Source organism: Chiloscyllium punctatum, chromosome 14 (assembly GCF_047496795.1).
Source record: "Chiloscyllium punctatum isolate Juve2018m chromosome 14, sChiPun1.3, whole genome shotgun sequence".
Taxonomy (NCBI): Eukaryota; Metazoa; Chordata; class Chondrichthyes; order Orectolobiformes; family Hemiscylliidae; genus Chiloscyllium; species Chiloscyllium punctatum.
The window spans coordinates 65,346,071-65,366,924 of NC_092752.1; positions in this window are offsets into that span (position 1 = coordinate 65,346,071).

The following is a 20,854-nucleotide window of genomic DNA, read 5'->3' on the forward strand; positions in this document are numbered from 1 at the left end:
AGCCCCCTACTGTACTCCCTGTACACACACGGCTGTGTCCTCAGTCCCCTACTGTAATCCCTGTACACACACGGCTGTGTCCCTCAGCCCCCTACTGTACTCCCTGTACACCCACGGCTGTGTCCCTCAGCCCGCTACAGTACTCCCTGTACACACACGGCTGTGTCCCTTAGCACCCTACTGTACTCCCTGTACACACACGGCTGTGTCCCTCAGCCCCTAACTGTACTCCCTGTACACCCACGGCTGTGTCTTCAACCCCCTACTGTACTCCCTGTCCACACACGGCTGTGACCTCAGCCCCCTGCTGTACTCCCTGTAAACACACGGCTGTGACCCTCAGCCCCCGACATTACTCCCTGTACACACACGGCTGTGTCCCTCAGCCCCCTACTTTACTCCCTGTCCACTCAGGGCTGTGTCCTCAGTCCCCTACTGTACTCCCTGTACATCCACGGCTGTGTTTCTCAGCCCCCTACTGTACGCCCTGTCCACACAGGGCTGTGTCCCTCAGCCCTCTACTGTACTCCCTGCACACCCACGGCTGTGTTCCTCAGCCCCCTACTGTACTCCCTGTCCACTCAGGGCTGTGTCCTCAGACCCCTACTGTACTCCCTGTACATACACGGCTGTGTCCCTCAGCCCCCTACTGTACTCCGTGTACACACACGGCTGTGTCCCTCAGCCCCCTACTGTACTCCCTGTACACACACGGCTTTGTCCCTCAGCACCCTACTGTACTCCCTGTACACACACGGCTGTGTCCCTCAGCCCCCTATTGTTCTCCCTGTACACACACTGCTGTGCCCTCAGCCCCGTACTGTACTCCCTGTACACACAGGGCTGTGTCCTCAGTCCCCTACTGTACTCCCTGTACACCCACGGCTGTGTTCCTCAGCCCCCTACGGTACTCCCTGTCCACTCAGGGCTGTGTCCCTTAGCCCGCTACTGTACTCCCTGTACACCCACGGCAGTGTTCCTCAGCCCCCTACTGTACTCCCTGTCCACTCAGGGCTGTGTCCTCAGTCCCCTACTGTACTCCCTGTACACACACGGCTGTGTCCCTTAGCCCCCTACTGTACTCCCTGTACACACACGGCTGTGTCCCTCAGACCCCCTACTGTACTCCCTGTACACACACGGCTGTGTCTTCAGCCCCCTACTGTACTCCCTGTCCACACACGGCTGTGACCTCAGCCCCTTACTGTACACCCTGTACACCCACGGCTGTGTCCCTCAGATCCCTATTGTACTCCCTGTACACACACGGCTGTGTCCCTCAGCCCCCTACTGTACTCCGTGTACACACACAGCTGTGTCCTCAGCCCCCTACTGTACTCCCTGTACACACACGGCTGTGTCCCTCAGCACCCTACTGTACTCCCTGTACACACACAACTGTGTCCTCAGCCCCCTACTTTACTCCCTGTACACAGAAAGCTGTGTCTTCAACTCCCTAATGTACTCCCTGTACACAGACAGCTGTGTCTTAAGCTCCCGACTATACTCCATTTGCACACACAGTAGTATCCCTCAGTCCCCTACTGTACTCCCTGTACACACACGGCTGTGTCCCTCAGCCCCCTACTGTATTCCCTGTACACACACGGCTGTGTCCCTCAGCCCCTTACTGTACTCCCTGTGCACACACAGCTGTGTCCCACAGCCCCATACTGTACTCCCTGTACACCCACGGCTGTGTCCCTCAGATCCCTATTGTACTCACTGTACACACACGGCTGTGTTCCTCAGCCCCCTACTGTACTCGCTGTACACACACGGCTTTGTCCCTCAGCCCCCTACTGTACTCCCTGCACACACACGGCTGTGTTACTCAGCCGCATACTGTACTCCCTGTCCACTCAGGGCTGTGTCCTCAGCCCCCTACTGCACTCCCTGTACACACACTGCTGTGTCCCTCATCCCCCTACTGTACTCCCTGTACACACACGGCTGTGTTCCTCAGCCCCCTACTGTACTCCCTGTACACACACGGCTGTGTCCCTTAGCCCCCTACTGTACTCCCTGCACACACACGGCTGTGTCCCTCAGCCCCCTACTGTACTCCCTGTACACCCACGGCTGTGTCTTCAGCCCCCTACTGTACTCCCTGTCCACACACGGCTGTGACCTCAGCCCCCTACTGTACTCCCTGTACACACACGGCTGTGTCCCTCAGCCCCCGACTGTACTCCCTGTACACACACGGCTGTGTCCCTCAGCCCCCTACTGTACTCCCTGTACACACACAGCTGTGTCCTCAGCACCCTACTGTACTCCCTGTACACCCACGGCTATGTCTTCAGCCCCCTACTGTACTTCCTGTCCACACACGGCTGTGACCTCAGCCCCCTACTGTACTCCCTGTACACACACGGCTGTGACCCTCAGCCCCCGACTGTACTCCCTGTACACACACAGCTGTGTCCTCAGCCTCCTACTGTACTCCCTGTACACAGACAGCTGTGTCTTCAACTCCCTACTGTACTCCCTGTACACAGACAGCTGTGTCTTCAGCCCCCTACTACACTCCATGTGCACACACGGTAGTATCCCTCAGTCCCCTACTCTACTCCCTGTACACACACGGCTGTGTCCCTCAGCCCCCTACTGTACTGCCTGTACACACACGGCTGTGTCCCTCAGTCCCCTACTGTACTCCCTGTACACACACACCTGTGTCCCACAGCCCCTTACTGTACTCCCTGTACACCCACGGCTGTGTCCCTCAGATCCCTATTGTACTCACTGTACACACACGGCTGTGTCCCTCAGCCCCCTACTGTACTCCATGCAGACACACGGCAGTATGCCTCAGTCCCCTAATGTACTCCCTCTACACACACGGCTGTGTCCCTCAGCCCCTGACTGTACTTTACTCCTGTACACGCACGGCTGTGTCCCTCAGCCCCCTACTGTGCTCCCTGTACACCCACGGCTGTGTCTTCAGCCCCCTACTGTTCTCCCTGTCCACACACGGTAGTATCCCTCAGCCCCCTACTGTACTCCCTGTACACACACGGCTGTGTCCCTCAGCCCGCTACTGTAATCCCTGTACACACATGGCTGTGTCCCTCAGCCCACTACTGTACTCCCTGTGCACCCACGGCTGTGTTCCTCAGCCCCCTACTGTACTCCCTGTCCACTCAGGGCTGTGTCCCTCAGATCCCTATTGTACTCCCTGTACACACACGGCTGTGTTCCTCAGCCCCCTACTGTACTCCCTGTACACACACGGCTTTGTCCCTCAGGCCCCTACTGTACTCCCTGTACACACACGGCTCTGTCCGTCAGCCCCGTATTGTACTCCCTGTGCACACACTGCTGTGCCCTCAGCCCCCTACTGTACGCCCTGTACACACAGGGCTGTGACCTCAGTCCCCTACTGTACTCCCTGTACACCCACGGCTGTGTTCCTCAGCCCCCTACGGTACTCCCTGTTCACTCAGGGCTGTGTCCCTCAGCCCGCTACTGTACTCCCTGTACACCCACGGCTGTGTTCCTCAGCCCCCTACTGTACTCCCTGTACACACACGGCTGTGTCCTCAGTCCCCTACTGTAATCCCTGTACACACACGGCTGTGTCCCTCAGCCCCCTATTGTACTCCCTGTACACACACTGCTGTGCCCTCAGCCCCCTACTGTACTCCCTGTACAAACAGGGCTGTGTCCTCAGTCCCCTACTGTACTCCCTGTACATCCACGGCTGTGTTCCTCAGCCCCCTACTGTACTCCCTGTCCACACAGGGCTGTGTCCCTCAGCCCGCTACTGTACTCCCTGTACACCCACGGCTGTGTTCCTCAGCCCCCTACTGTACTCCCTGTCCACTCAGGGCTGTGTCCCTCAGATCCCTATTGTACTCCCTGTACACTCACGGCTGTGTTCCTCAGCCCCCTACTGTACTCCCGGTACACACACGGCTTTGTCCCTCAGCCCCCTACTGTACTCCCTGTACACACACGGCTCTGTCCCTCAGCCCCGTATTGTACTCCCTGTGCACACAGGGCTGTGTCCTCAGTCCCCTACTGTACTCCCTGTACACCCACGGCTGTGTTCCTCAGCCCCCTACGGTACTCCCTGTCCACTCAGGGCTGTGTCCCTCAGCCCGCTACTGTACTCCCTGTACACCCACGGCTGTGTTCCTCAGCCCCCTACTGTACTCCCTGTACACACACGGCTGTGTCCTCAGTCCCCTACTGTACTCCCTGTACACACACGGCTGTGTCCCTCAGCCCCCTACTGTACTCCCTGTACACCCACGGCTGTGTCCCTCAGCCCGCTACAGTACTCCCTGTACACACACGGCTGTGTCCCTTAGCACCCTACTGTCCTCCCTGTACACACACGGCTGTGTCCCTCAGCCCCCTACTGTACTCCTTGTCCACACACGGCTGTGACCTCAGCCCCCTGCTGTACTCCCTGTAAACACACGGCTGTGACCCTCAGCCCCGACATTACTCCCTGTACACACACGGCTGTGTCCCTCAGCCCCCTACTTTACTCCCTGTCCACTCAGGGCTGTGTCCTCAGTCCCCTACTGTACTCCCTGTACACACACGGCTGTGTCCCTCAGTCCCCTACTGTACTCCCTGTACACACACGGCTCTGTCCCTCAGCACCCTACTGTACTCCCTGTACACAGACAGCTGTGGCTTCAACTCCCTACTGTACTCCCTGTACACAGACAGCTGTGTCTTCAGCCCCCTACTATACTCCATGTGCACACACGGTAGTATCCCTCAGTCCCCTACTGTACTCCCTGTGCACACACGGCTGTGTCCCTCAGCCCCCTACTGTACTCCCTGTACACACACGGCTGTGTCCCTCAGCCCCCAACTGTACTCCCTGTACACACACAGCTGTGTCCCTCAGCCCCTTACTGTACTCCCTGTACACCCACGGTTGTGTCCCTCAGATCCCTATTGTACTCACTGTGCACACACGGCTGTGTCCCTCAGCCCTCTACTGTACTCCATGCAGACACACGGCAGTATGCCTCAGCCCCCTACTATTCTCCCTCGACACACACGGCTGTGTCCCTCAGCCCCCGACTGTACTTTACTCCCTGTACACACACGGCTGTGTCCCTCAGTCTCCTTTAGTGCTCCCTGTACACCCACGGCTGTGTCTTCAGCCCCCTACTGTACTCCCTGTACACACACGGTAGTATCTCTCAGTCCCCTACTGTACTCCCTGTACACAACCGGCTGTGTTCCTCAGCCCCCTACTGTACTCCTTGTACACCCACGGCTGAGTTCCTCAGCCCCCTACTGTACTCCCTGTACACACACAGCTGTGTCCTCAGCCCCCTACTTTACTCCCTGTAAACCCACGGCTGTGTCCCTCAGCCCCCTACTGTACTCCCTGTACACAGACAGCTGTGTCCCTCAGCCCCCTACTGTACTTCCTGTCCACACACGGCTGTGTCCCTCAGCCCCCTACTGTACTCCCTGTACACAGACAGCTGTGTCTTCAACTCCCTACTGTACTCCCTGTACACAGACAGCTGTGTCTTCAGCCCCCTACTATACTCCCTGTGCACACACGGTAGTATCCCTCAGTCCCCTACTGTACTCCCTGTACACACACGGCTGTGTCCCTCAGCCCCCTACTGTACTCCCTGTACACACACGGCTGTGTCCCACAGCCCCCTACTGTACTCCCTGTACACACAGCTGTGTCCCTCAGCCCCTTACTGTACTCCCTGTGCACCCACGGCTGTGTTCCTCAGATCCCTATTGTACTCCCTGTACACACACGGCTGTGACCCTCAGCCCCCTACTGTACTCCATGTACACACACGGCTGTATCCCTCAGCCCCCTACTGTACTCCCTGTACACACACAGCTGTGTCTCTCAGCCCCCTACTGTACTCTATGTACACACACGGCAGTATCCCTCAGCCCCCTACTGTACTCCCTGTTCACACACGGCAGTATCCCTCAGCCCCCTACTGTACTCCCTGTAAACACATGGCTGTGTCCCTCAGCCCCCGACTGTACTGTACTCCCTGTACACACACAGCTGTGTCCCTCAGCCCCTTACTGTACTCCCTGTACACCCTCGGCTGTGTCCCTCAGATCCCTATTGTACACCCTGTACACACACTGCTGTATCCCTCAGCCGCCTACTGTATTGTGCTCCCTGTTCACACACGGCAGTATCCCTCAGCCCCCTACTGTACTCTCTGTACACACACGGCTGTGTCCCTCAGCCCCTTACTGTACTCCCTGTACACACATGGCTGTGTCCCTCAGCCCCCTACTGTACTCCATGTACACCCACGCCTGTGTCCCTCAGCCCCTTACTGTACTCCCTGTACACCCACGGCTGTGTCCCTCAGATCCCTATTGTACTCCCTGTACTCACACGGCTGTGTCCCTCAGCCCCCTACTGTACTCCATGTACACACACTGCTGTATCCCTCAGCCGCCTACTGTACTGTTCTCCCTGTTCACACACGGCAGTATCCCTCAGCCCCCTACTGTACTCCCTGTACACACATGGCTGTGTCCCTCAGCCCCTTACTGTACTTACCTGTACACAGACGGCTGTATCCCTCAGCCCCCTACTGTACTGTACTCCCTCTGCACACACGGCAGTATCCCTCAGCCCCCTACTGTACTCCCTGTACATACCTGGCTGTGTTGCCCAACAATGCCAACTGTAAGTTTGCTGATGATATCACCAAAGCAGGAGGGATATCAAACAACGATGAGTCTGAACACAGAAAGGAGATCGTGGGTTTGGTGGCATGGTGGAATGATAATAACCTCCCTCTCAAATTCGGCAAAAGTAAAGAACTCATCATTGACTTTAGAACGAAAGGAGGGGAACAAACCCCTATCTACATCAACGGTCGAGACAGTGCAGAGCGTCAGGTCCCTCGGAGTGATGATAACTGGCAACCTACCCTGGACTTCTCACATAGGTCTAGCAGCCAAGATGTTTCAAAAACGCCCCTCCTTCCTCACTTGGCTCAGGATATTTAGCGTGCACTACTTCTACAGATGCACTATTGTGAACGTTCTGTCCGGGTGTGTAATGGCCTGATACGACAACACTCTGCCCAGGACAGTCAGAAACTACAGAAGATTGTGTTCACAGCCCAGTCTACTACGGACTCCAATCTCCCAACCATTGACTCAATTTACAAGGCTCGTTGCTGCAAAAAGTCTGCCAACATCTATCCAAGATTACTGAGGGAAGGGAGAGAGGAAATAGCTAGGGCCTTAACAGATATCTTTGTAACATCCTTGAACACACCTGAGGTCCCAGAATACTGGAAAGTTTCTAATCGCTTTGTTTAAGAATGGTAGCATGAATAATCCAGTTATTTATAGACCGGTGAGCCTGACATTTGGGCTAGGGAAGCTGCAAGAGAAGATACTGAGGGCTAGGATCTATTCTCATTTGGATGAAAATGGTATTATCAGTGAGAGGCAACCTGGTTTAGTGCAGTGAAGGTCATGCCTTACCAACTTAATAGAATTATTTGAGGAAGTGACAAAGTTGATTGATGAGGGAGGGGCTGTAGATGTCATATACATGACTTCAGAAAGATGTTTGATAAGATTTCCCATGGTCGGGTTATGGGGAAAGTGAAGTCACATGGTGTCCAGGGCGTTCTAGCTACATAGATAAAGATCTGGCTTGGCAACAGGGGACAGAGCATAGTAGGGGAAGGGAGTTTATCAAAATGGAAAACTGTGACCTGTGCTGATCCAGTTAAGATGTTTCCAGAAGTATACATGAATGGGCAGAGAGCATAGGGATACAGACCTTTAGAAAATAGGAGACAGGTTGGGATAGAGGATTTGGATCGGCGCAGGCTTGGACCGCCGAATGGCCTGTTCCTGTACTGGAATGTTCTTTCTTCTAACATTACCAAAGACCCATCATATGCCTATAAAGATCTCTCATAACCTCTTCCATCAGGCTAAAAGATACAGCCGCTTGAACACACAGAGCAGCAAGTTCAGGAACAGCTTCTTCTTAGCTATTATTATACTGATGAATGGACTCTCATCTCAGATTATGCTGATTTTGTTCATGTTGATCTTGCCTAGCACACGACTTGTGCAGTGTAACCTGTATGCCTCTCAGACATCTTTTACAGCCATCGTTCAGTACATCCATTCTTACCATCATCTTCCTGGACAACTTGGCACAGAACAAAATATATCCTCACCTCCCTCCCCCCAACTCCCTCCAGTGCTCACGCCGAGGTCTCTCCAGTCATCACCCCCAGCTCCTCCCCTTCCCCCCAGCTCCCCTTGACCCTATCCTAAGCTCCCTGTGACCATTGTTTCTCACTGTTTCTCTCACACTGCCTATTTCCCTGTGTTTTCCTTTTCCCTGTCTTCTGTTTGTGTTCCTGAACCTATTATCTTCCCTTCTCCCTGTCCATGTGACTATTTGTTTCCTTGTTTTGTTTCCTTTCTCTCTTTGACTGACTGGATATCGGTTTCCCTCGCTCTGTTCTCTCTCTCCTTCCCTTTGTTTCTGTCTCTTTCTCCTTCGTTGTGATGGTGATGGCTTCTCTATTCGTTTGAAACAGGTGATGGCTCATTGGTTCGATGTTGGCAATACAACAGACTCAATAAGGTTTTAGTATCGAGGACATAATTTAACATTAACAGTTAAATTTCAGTTGTTGTCAAGACAGCAACCAGAAAGTGGGTATCCATTTAAAAGCCAATTATTACATCTAACTACTTTGAAATCGCCCGTCTCCCAGTGCTCTGCATACTGGCAACTCAAAAGCATTCTATTCGGGTGTATAATGACCTGACATGGTAACTGCTCTGCCCAGGACCATAAGGAACTACAGACGGTTGTGTGCACAGTACAGACCATCACAGAAGACAACCTTCCGTCCACTTAAACTTGTTATTGTCACAGAAAGGCTGGCAACATCAAAGATCTCTCTCCCAAACTGGTAATGATCTCCTTCAACCTCTTCCAACAGGGAGGAGACACAGAGGCTTGAAAACATGGACCAGCATGCTCAGGAACACTTCCTTCCCTACCATTATTAGAGTGACAAATTGACATCCCTCACTTTTCAAATAACATTAATCTTGTTAATGTCAATCTTACTTTGCCCACCTCCTGTGAAGCTGTATCCTTGTATGCCTCACTCTGTGTAAGTATCCCACGATCTCTGTTTTCTTGTTTACTATCATGTGCCTGCACTACAAGAAGAACAAACCTTTCCATTGTGCATTTGACTAAAATAAGTGAAACCAAATCAGATCAATCACGTGGACTGCAGTGGCTCAAGGTCTTCTCAAGGGCAACTGTGAAAATGAACTAATGCTGCCCCAGTCAGAGATACCCATATCCCGTTAACAAATATAAGAAGATGACAACACTTTGGGAGGACAGACAGAGGGTTTCAAATCGCTTTAAACATGATCTTAGATATACACAGGTTTCCCTCACTATTTGCAAATAGAGCGTTCCGACGAAACCGTTCGCAAGCGGATATGGTGTAAAGTGCAGTAACACTAATTTACATGGGAAAAAAATTCGGCTTTCTTTCTAAAAGTGAAAATCAGTTCAGATATCCTTTGGTTAGCGAAAAAATGTCCTAATGCATGTCATTAGGAAATGGAAGTGGTGAAAAGCGAACTTTTGAAAAGCGGGGATACCCGTATTTACAAAGGCATGATATTCAGGAAAATGGGAAAGGCTAAAAATAAATGAGGTGAATCTCACATTTGATTTCCAGCCCAGCTGATCATCATTCTCTTTGTTTGTTCTCTTTCTTCTATATCTCTCTTTCTCTGTTGATTCTTCCTCCCCTTCAAAGCACACGTCCCTGTCAACGGTATTAATCACACTCCTTTCCAGCGGCTTTCAGGTCAGGAAAGTTCCCCAGCACTTTCTGTTCGTTTCTTTGCATTTCTTCCTATAATATCAGATTTTCAGTATCATCCTTTGATTTCACCTTCAATTTTGTTAATTCGTGGAATGTTGACATCTCTGCCAAGGGCAGAGATAGTGACCATCACTAATTGCCTTGATTATGAGGCCATTCCACAAGCCAATATAAAGTTAAGCACATTGTCATGGGTCTCAAGTCACAATTAACCCAGACCAGGTAATAACATTAGATTTCTTTACCGAAGGTGATCAGTGAAAGATGAAGGTTTTCAGACAAAATGTTGCTTTTATAATTATTTTTCGTGAAATTCATTTTTATTCCAATTCTTGTCATTTTTATTTAAGTTCTATCATCAGCCGTGGTAGACTTGAAACAAATCATTTGAGACAATATCTTTCGTTTAATAATCTTTGCTTCTGAATAACATCCAGCGACATTCCTACATTCATGCAGTGTCCTAATCATGAAGTAACATCCGAGACAAGAGCAATTTTGTGATTGAAATATTTGTAATTGGAAAAGTGGTCAGAAGAGAGCTTGAAACATTAATTTTACCAACGTGCAGCCAATGATTTGTTCAGCAACAATACTGACACAGAGATGGAGATTGGTGATATTATGAGCTGGTAGTGGACAGGTTTGGTGACAGAGAGAACAGGAGACATAAATCAGTTCAGGGCAAAAAGGGATTTCGAGGTTTTGCACAGTTTTGGTTGCAGATGTTTGTGAGGGAGTGATCTTTAATTCATGGGTAATGAATGGAGACTGCAATTGAAACTGAAGGCAATAGTTTCTTTCTCTGAGAAATATAGAAAACAGAAATTGCAACGGAGCTCAAACTTGTTTGCGGGATTAATGAATGGAGAGAGGTAGAGACCACCAACAATAGCGAGAATAGGTGAGTAGCTCACCCTCCACCCCGCCCGGAATAATCATCAGCCCTGCTGATATCCGATATGGTAGAAATCCTCGAGGGGGAATTCTTGAAAAGACTCAAGGAGACCTCCTCTCCATTGTAGTAATGTTCCAGTCCGCTATTCTCTGATTCAGATCTATGCAGCTGTTGATCTCTGTTACTGTTGGAGCTGATGCATCTATTACTACAGTGTGATAGCGCACTGAATGAAGCCTCTTACTAAAAGGAGAGGGAGACCCTCCAGTGACACAGTTGCATTGCATGGAGACTGACATCAATCACAGCCAGAGCAAACAGTCCCAGCTTTCAATACAGCACATTCAGTTCACAATATATCTGGACTGGACTACATGTTGACATTGCTGGCTATTGGTCACATCTTCCATCACCAATTGCTCTAGTGAAGTCAGTTGTGAGGGAGAATAAGAATATTTTCTTTTCGTAGGCTACATGATTCTGCTCTCTTGTCCGTTTACTGTGCAGTAACCATCTCTCCAAAACTCCCTCCACCCCCCAAAACAATAACAGTCAGGATGTTGTTACTGTGCTGATCTCTCCTCCACGGGAACAAACACGTGCGAACAGACTGTCATTGGGCACAGCCGCCCTGAACATAGACAGGAAGTGTGGACTTCTCTGAATGTTCCTCTCACTGCTCTAATAAGGCAACTTTGCAACTTCCAAAGGGAATATGCTTCAGTAATTTATTTATATAAATTGACAGACTTCTAAATGCAGTTTTATTTGGTGTAAACCGTATTCTTTAACGCATTTGGCCTCAGTCCAAAACTAAAAGTGATAATTACAATGAACGTATTCATTAAGACTTATGAATTAATGAGTCAGGTTCGAATGAACATGATACTGGCTGGGAGATAGGCGGAATGGGAGCAGTGGCTGTGGAGACTATATGGGGGGGGGGGAGGGGGGAGCACAATGATAGTCCCCAGTCATCATCCCTCTTTCTGACACACAGAATTAAATCTAATGCACAACAAGGAAACAGCCAACATTTGGGAGGTGCAATTCTGAATGACAATGTGAACAAAAAGGATAATATAAAATGTGATAAAATGAACTATATTGATTATACACACCATTTAAGACTTACCCCTCTCAAATCCGAGATGGCTTTCCTAATCAAGCAGTGTCTTTCCAGAGACTCATAAATCCTATCCATCAGTACACTTTCCATTACTTTGCCTACCACTGAAGCAAGACTAACTGGCCTGTAATTCCCGGAGTTATCCCTGTTCCTTTTTGGAACAGGGGCACAACATTCACCACTCTCCAGTCCCCTGGTCCCACACCCGTTGACAGTGAAGCATAATAGATCATTGCCAACGGCTCTGCAATTTCCTCTCTTGCTTCCCACATAATCCTAGGATATATCCCGTCAGGACCAGGGGACTTGTCTATCCACAAGTTGTTGAAAATGACCAACACATCTTCCTTCCTAACAAGTATCTCCTCTACCTTACCAGTCCGTTTCATACTCTCCTCTTCAACAATACGGTCCCTCTCGTTTGTAAATACTGAAGAAAAGTACTGATTCAAGACCTCTCCTATCTCTTCTGACTCAATACACAGTCTCCCACTACGCTCGTTGATTGGACGTACCCTCGTTCTCGTCATTCTCATGTTTCTCACATATGCATAAAAGGCCTTGGGGTTATCCTTGATCCTGCCCGCCAAGGATTTTTCATGCCCTCTTTAGCTCTCCTAATCCCTTTCTTCAGCTCCCTCCTGGCTATCCTGTATCCCTCCAACGCTCTGTCTGAACCTTGTTTCCTCAACCTTATGCAAGCCTCCTTCTTCCTCTTTACAAGACATTCAACCTCCCTCGTCAACCAATGTTCGCTCACATGACTATCTCTTTCCTGCCTGACAGTACATACATATCAAGGACACGATGTATCTGTTCCTTGAAAAAGTTCCACATTTCAACGACATCCTCCCCTGACAGCCTATGCTCCCAACTTATGCTCCTCAGATCCTGTCTTGCAGCATCATACTTACCCTTCCCCCAAATGTAAAACCTGCCCTGTTGCACGCACCTATCTCTGTCCATAACCAAGGTGAAAGTCACAGAATTGTGGTCACCATCACCAAAATGCTCACCCACTAACAAGCCCATCACTTGTCCCGGTTCGTTACCAAGTACCAAATCTAATATGGCCTCCCCTCTGGTCGGACAATCTACGTACTGAATTAGAAAAGCTTCCTGGACACACTGCACAAACACCGCCTGGTCAAATTTACTTGATCTAAAGAGCTTCCAATCAATATTTTAGAAGCTGAAATCGCCCATGACTACTACCCTGTGGCTTCTGCACCTTTCCAAAATCTATATCCCAATCTGTTTCTCCACATCTCTGCTGTTATTGGGGGGCCTATAGTAAACACCCAATAAGGTGACTGCTCCTTTCCTATTTCTGACTTCAACCCATAGTACCCCTCGAACTGCCTTTCTGCTGCCATTATACCATTTCTAATTAGCAACGCCACACCCCTCCTTTTTTAACCACCCTCCCTAATCTTACTGAATCATCTGTAACCAGGAACCTCCAACAACCATTCCTGACCCTCTTCTATCCACATTTCCATGATGGCCACAACATCGTAGTCCCAAGTACTGATCCACGCCTTAAGTTCACCCACCTTATTTCTGATACTCCTTGCGTTGATGTATGCACACTTGAACCCATCTCTGTGTCCGCAAGTATTCCCTGTCAGTGCTACATTCTCCACAGCCTCCCTACATTCTTGGACATCCTGAATAACAGCTAACCTAATTGTTAGACTACAAGTCCGGATCCCATCCCCCTGCCAAATTAGTTTAACACTCCCCCCCCCACCTCCCCGAAGAGTGCAAGCAAATCTACATCCCAGGTAATTGGTGCCCTTCTGGTTACGTATTGGAGAAAGTGTTATGGATGCGGGGTGGAAAGAACTGGAACAAGGAATGGTCGACGTAACCCATGAAGGTACAGGTATAACTTGAGCACATGTGTGTATCCATGCGCACCCCACTGTGTGGCAGGAGCAGGCTGAAGCATTGGGTTGCCCAGTCAGTTCTGTTTGTGGATTTTCAGGAGAATATAAAAGCAAGTTCTGCTATCAGAGGACCATCAGCTTCGGAACTGTTAGGTGAGGGTGAGTGGGTGGGAATCTCCAGATGAAATGTGGTCAGATTTAGTTAATAAAATGGCCTGATGTGCCATGGAAAGGTTATTGACCAGCAGTTGATATGTGGAAGTATCTGAGAGCTGGAACTCAGCCTCTGAAATGGAGAAGTGAGTCCACCACCCTTATCAACACAGGCTGAATAACACAGTCAGGGTTGGATCGAAGCATACAGCGTACAGTCTGTTCAGAGGGTGATAGGTTGGATAAGATGAGGGAGATGCTGAGAATGTAAGACAACGAGTGTCACTTGGAAAGTTCTCAATGAACGGATTGAGTTCAAATAAACGCCAGAGGAATGTGCCCAGGTGGAGGGACAGTGTTGGAGCTGGGTGAAGGTTCTGTAGGATGGGGAGTGGACTCTTGTGCAAAGAAATGGACACTGAGGAGAAGACGGTGGAAGAGGAGTTCAACATTATGTCGTTCCTGAAATTCATTAAAGTGGGGGCACAGTGGGATAAAGCTGAGACCTTTGCTGAGTCCAGAACATTCAGCATTAGCGCATGGAAGTTTAGGAGGGATGGTGAATACACGACAGGAGGCGGGCTTGGGAGAGGGATGGAATGTGAGAAGGAGAGATGAAATGGGCGAAGGTGAGATTCAGATGTGCATTATCTATGTCCACAAATGTGAGAAATGTGAAAAGGAGAGGGGATGGACTCAGAGTGCAGGGCATGGGTGGGGTGGCAGGTTCCAGAGGCTCATAGGCATCTCTAAGTTATTCCATCTTGTGGGCCTTGTATATCTGGCGAACGTGGCAAATGAGCTGGAGAATGAAGTAGAATTGGGGAATGGTGCAGCCTTGAGCCAATGTGATGTGATGCTATTGGACAGAGAAAATGTTGATCTCAGTGGCACTGACATCGTACGATCAGTCCTCAGAAAGTAACTGATTGAAAATAATAGGAATCCTTATCTTATTGTAATCCTCTGATTTCATTGGGGTGACACTCAACCAGAAAAGTCTTACTTTTCTGAGACTTTAGACCAAACTGTGAAAACAGATGTATCTTGATGTTTTTAATAAGACAAATCCATCCATGGGTTTGGAAGGCACTAGCAAAGGCTGAGTTTATTTGTTATTCCCAATAGCTCTAGGGAAGCTGTCATTGTTCAATGAGGAAATTACCAGCACAGAATTTCCTCTGATTCCCATTAACCACAGTTTGCTGAGAGGTAATGATGCTACAGGAGACAAATATTACTTTGATGTAAGGAAAGTTACTTTGATCTCACTTCAAATGACATTGGAAAATCAGTTAAAATGATAAAGAGCAAAATGATCAAACACGGCTTGTTTGAACAATGTGGTCACTGTCCTCACAATGTTTAAGGAAAAACTGATGCATGGTCGCCTGATTCTGAGGAGAGGTTTGTCCAATTGGGATAAGGCTGTTTGCTTAAGCGCTGTGACACAGAGACAGAAAAAAAAGCTCCACTCTGTATGGGGAACAGAACCATCCTTTTCATGTTGTATTGGACAGTGACAGACACACACTATTGTCTGTTCCTATTGGACATTGATCATCCCAATAACATTGTTGGCTGATGACCAATAGCAGCACGAATCCAGCAGTTACCATCTCCCTAGTTGGAAAGCAAAAAGGGCAAGGGATGGCCAGTGGAAGTGGAAGTAACAAGGGAACTAGTGTAACTTACAGTGGGAGTGGGAGAAAAAAGATGTGAAGAGATATCATCAGTGGAAGAGTATGTAGCAGCAGACGGTGTAATGCAAGGGAAGTCGGAGTGTAAAAAAATACTGGGAAGGCGGAGGAAGAATGGCTAATGAAGTTTTAGTGACTGGGAAAAGCTTGCTTTAGCGAAAGTGAGGTTGGGTGAAAAACATCACTGTTCAGGAAAATTGGGATCTGGTTCCATTGAAAATTATGATTTGATGTATTTCTTTTTCTATCACTTGATTCTTGTTCAGATTGCACAGTCTCTCTGTATTTCTGTATCTCCATCAAAAGCAGTTGACATTTTTTTCCCCCGGTATGGTGTCTCAACATTTTTGATTTTTTAAAACAGTATGTATTTGCTTCCAATTCAAGGTAGACATGAGAACATGATTTGATCTTCTGCAGTTTGGTCGTAACGTAGAACTGAATTGAGTATTTATCCTCATCACATTAGCTGATTCAAGCAATGAGTTTGCGTCCATCCTGCAGATGAAAAATTCTTCAGTTCTGACTATTGTTACAAAGAACAGTGCCACACAAAAGGCTAATGTTCCACTGCAAGGTGCCAAACCCTAGTTCATCCTAAATTAGGTACACACTTTATGAATAAGACATGCTGAGGGGCAGAGTTTAAAAGTTGCATTCCACTCTGTGTTGAAAATGCTATTTGCAACTGCCTCATAATAGGTGTTAACTACATCACTTTGTAAATTCCCCAAAATAAGAAAGCAAGAGGCTGGAATTCTTAATTCTTCTTCTGTGAACAACATCTGGAGAATAGGAAGGAAATCAAGATTTGTTTGTGATATTCATAAATGATGATGGTGAGAATGTGGAAGATGGGGGCAGTGGAATGATAACTAATGGGGATGACACAAAGATTAGCTGGGTGGTTCACAGTGAGGAGGAAATGGTTAGGCTACAGGACGATATAAACAGATGATTTCTCTATCCAGATTAATGGCCGATGAAGTTTAACACTGAAAAATGTGAGATGATGCACATCTGAATTAACAAGACAAGTGAGTACTCAGACTGTGTAGGGTGAGGGCTAAATTTGCTCCTTTTTTCATTGCAGCAGGGAAGGTTGAGGAGGGAACCTGGTACAGGTGTACAAGAGCATTAGGGGAATGGAGATGATGAACAGACAGCAAACAGACAGCTTACTCGAAGGGTCAAAGTCAAAGGGATACATACTTAAAGTGAAAGACTGGGGATTGAGAGAGGATTTGTGAGTCTGTTTTGAACTGAGAGGGTGGCACAGGCATAGAATATAAAATCCCTATTGTGTGGACATAGGCTCTTTGGCCCGATCAATCCATTTTGACCCTCCAAAGACTAACCCATCCAAACACGTTCCTCCTATATGTACCCCTGACTAATGCACCTAACCTACACATCCCTGAACACTCTGGGCAATTAAGCATGGCCAATTCACCTAAGCTGCACATCATCGTATTGTGGGAGGAAACTGGATTACCTCAAGGAAACCACGTAGACACAGGGAGAATGCGCAAAATCCATACAGGCAGTCACCCGAGGCTGGAATCAAACCTGGGTCCCCAGCGCTCTAAAGCAGGATTGCTAATCACGAATCGGCCATTCTGTCCCTGGTGACATGTGTCTGGAATGCATTGTCTAGGTGGGTGATTGAGCAGATAATCTCACTAACTTTTTAAAAAGCCTTTGAATATGCACTTGCTGGTGCAGGTTCGCATTTTCATTCAATGATTCTATGTGGTGGCAGCCATGAGCACTCTGATGTAATCTGAAGGAATAGCTAATGGCAGTTCCTGGTTTGTTCCATTGACTGTACTCAGTAAGTGAGCCTCCAGTGAAGTGCTGGTGTTATCTTCCAATTTCTATTCAAGTGTTTCGATTTCCTTGAGTTGGTATTGTAATTTCCTGTGTCGATGATGTAATTTCCGGCCTTTTTTTTCTCAGAGAGTGGTACATGGAGTCAAAATTGATATGTTTGTTGATGTAGTTCCGGTCAGAATGCCGTGTGTCTAGGAATTCTTGTGCTTGTCTCTGGCCTGTCCTAGAATGGATATGCAGACCGAGTCAAAGTGACGTACTTCCTCATCAGTACGTAAGAAATTAGTGTTGGGGTCATGTCTTTTGTGGTTAGTTGATGTTCATAAATCCTGGTGACTAGTTTTCTGCTTGTTTTCCGTGTAGTGTTTATTATAGTTCTTGCAAGGCCTATTGTTCCTGGAGCACAACAGACAAATATGTGAATTTATTGTGGTGCTCAAAAGTATGAAAAAAGAATACTCTATTAGTTGGCATTACAGCATCAAGGAATTCGAATTTCAAGGTTGTAAGCAAAAGAGCTCGGTGTGAAATAAGGATAAATGTCTTATTGAGAGAGTTGTTACGAATTGGAATTGACCGGCTGGGAAAGATGTGGATGAAAATTCAAAAGAGAACTGGATATATATTTGGAAATTATGAATTTAATGGGCAATTGAGAGAGGGCTGGCAAATGGGAGGTGCTTGGGGGGTTATTCTGGAGCTGATTCATACCTAATGGCCAATGGCGTCCTCCTGTACTTTAAAGGGATACCGTGTTAGGGAGCTGGAGCTGGGCGGCACAGTCGCTCAATGGTGAGCACTGCTGCCCTCGCAGCACTAGGGACCAGGGTTCAAAAACTGCCTCTGTCTGTGGGGAGTTTGCACATACTCCCCGTGTCTGTGTGGGTTTCCTCTGGGTGTTGCGGTTTCCTCCCACAGTCCAAAGATGTGCGGGTTAGGTGAATTTGTCATGCTAAACTGCCCATAGCGTTGGGTGTAGGGGAGTGGGTCTGGGTGGGCTGCTCTTCAGTGGGTCGGTGCCAACTTGTTGGGAGGAAGGGTCAGTTTCCACACTGTAGGTAATCTAATCTAGGATGCACTCAGGGTCATCCGAGATACTGAGAACTTCATAGATAAGTGCTTTAGTGTGGAGGCCACACCGAAGACACGCCCCTAGTTATGTTTCTTTAATGACTGTAATATTCCAATTGAAAGTTCATCGCCCTGAGTTCATTAGCCTTACCTGTCAGTCCAGTTGTATTTGAATAAACACAATTTAATCTAACAGACATTCCTTGCTTCCTGTCGTGTTCCAGGCAGAGAGTAGATCGGCGACCACCGGGAATAGCAAAGGGAGTAGGCAGGGAGTTCAGGAATCGCCTGTGGCCATTCCTCTAGAAAACAAGTATACAATTTTGGATTGTTGGGGGCGATGACCGTTCAGGGGTAAGCAGCAGTAGACAGGTTGTTCGTACTACCACTGGCTCTGGGGCACAGCGGGAAAGAATAAAAGTAAACAGGACGTTAAAGATAGGAGGGTCGATTGTGAGAGGGATAGATCGGAGATTCTGTGGTCACAAACGAGAATCCAGGATGGTAGGTTACCTCCCAGGTGCTAAGGTCCAGGATGTCTCCAAGTGGCTGCAGAACATTCTCAAGGGGGAGGGGAGCAGCCAGAAACAATTATGCACATTGGCACAAATGATACCAGGAGAAATAGGGACGAGGTTCTGCAGTGTGATTTCAGAGAGCTAGGAGAAACATTTTTTTAAAAAAAACCTTGACAGTGGTAATCTCCTGAGAGGGAGATTCCCATCAGAAACTTGCACTGGAGGGAGCAGCAATATCTTGGCGGCCAGTTTTGCTAGTGTTCCAAGGGAGTGCTTAAATTAGGTTAGCAGGGGGTGGTGTCCTCAAGAGCAGGGAGTAAATTACGAGGCTGGAAGGAGATACAGTAATCAGAAATCTGTAAGATTAGGCTGGAAAATGACAGAGAGAAAGTCCTGCCTTTTGGATTAAATTTCATCTATTTCAATGCAAGAAGGCCTACAGGTAAGGCCAATGGACTCAGGGCGTGGATAGGTAGGTGGGACTGGTATATTATAGCCATTACAGAAACATGGCTAAGTGATGGAGAGGACTGACAGCTTAATGCACCAGGGTAAATGTGCTTTAAACAAGACAGAGATGGCGGAAGGAGGAGCTGGGAGTTGCACATCTGATTAAGGGGAGTGCAACCGCAGTAATCAGAGATAAAATAACTGATGGATCACCCAGTGAGGCTTTGTGGGTGGAGGTAAGAAATAGGATGGGAATGGTGACGTCATTGGGGTTGTACTATAGGCCCCCAAATAGTCAACAAGAATAAGAGTAACAAATATGCAGGGAGAAAGGGGAGACCTGCAGGAGCAATAGGGTTATCATAATAGGGGATTTTAATTTTTCCAACATAGACTGGAACTGCCTGAGCGTTAAGGGATTGATGAGATAAAATCTGTAAATGCGTCAGGATAGTTTCCTCAAGCAGTATATAGAGTGTCCAACTTTGGAAGTGGCAAAACTCAAACTTTTCTCAGGAAATAGGGCAGGACAGGTGACTGAGTTAATACTGGGGAGCACTTTGGGACCAGTAACCATAGTTCTATTAATTTTCAAATAGTTATGGGGAAGGACAAAACTGGTCCTCAGATTCATGTTCGAACTTGGGGCGTGGCTCAGGTCCAGGAAGCTGGGATCAAGGGAATCCCTGGAGATATATAAGAGATACAGGAGTTTACTGAAGAAGGAAATCAGTAGGGTGAAAAGGGGGCAAGAAAGAGTCTTGGCGGAGAAGATTAGAATAAATCCAAAAAGGTTCTTTAAAAATATTAAAAGAAAAAGCAATAGCTACAGTGAAAATAGGACCCCTCGAAGATCAAAGTGGACAAGTACGTGTTAACTATAAGAGATGGGTGAAGTCCTCAATGAATATTTCTACACTATGTTTACTGTGGAGAAATACATGAATACTTGGGAACTTGAGGAAGTTGGTAGTGATATCTCAGGGACAACCAATATCATAGTAGAGAAGAGTTTGGACGCAATTCCTCTTTCATGCATTGTAGTCCTCGACTCTCTGATGTGTCAAAATCCATTGACACCCACTCGCACCCCCCAAACATTTCAGTGATGTAGCCTCCCCTAACTGTCTAGTCCCAACCCTCACTATCCTCTGAGAGAAGGAAACACGTCCCACACATATACCTTGGCCAATTGACATGAACAAAAGATATGAACATACAATCAGAGTGATTGTCCCTGATATCATGGCAGTAATTGACTGAGCAAGGTGTCAAGGAGACTGAACAAAATTGAACTTGATGGAAATCAGTTGTAAAGTCCCC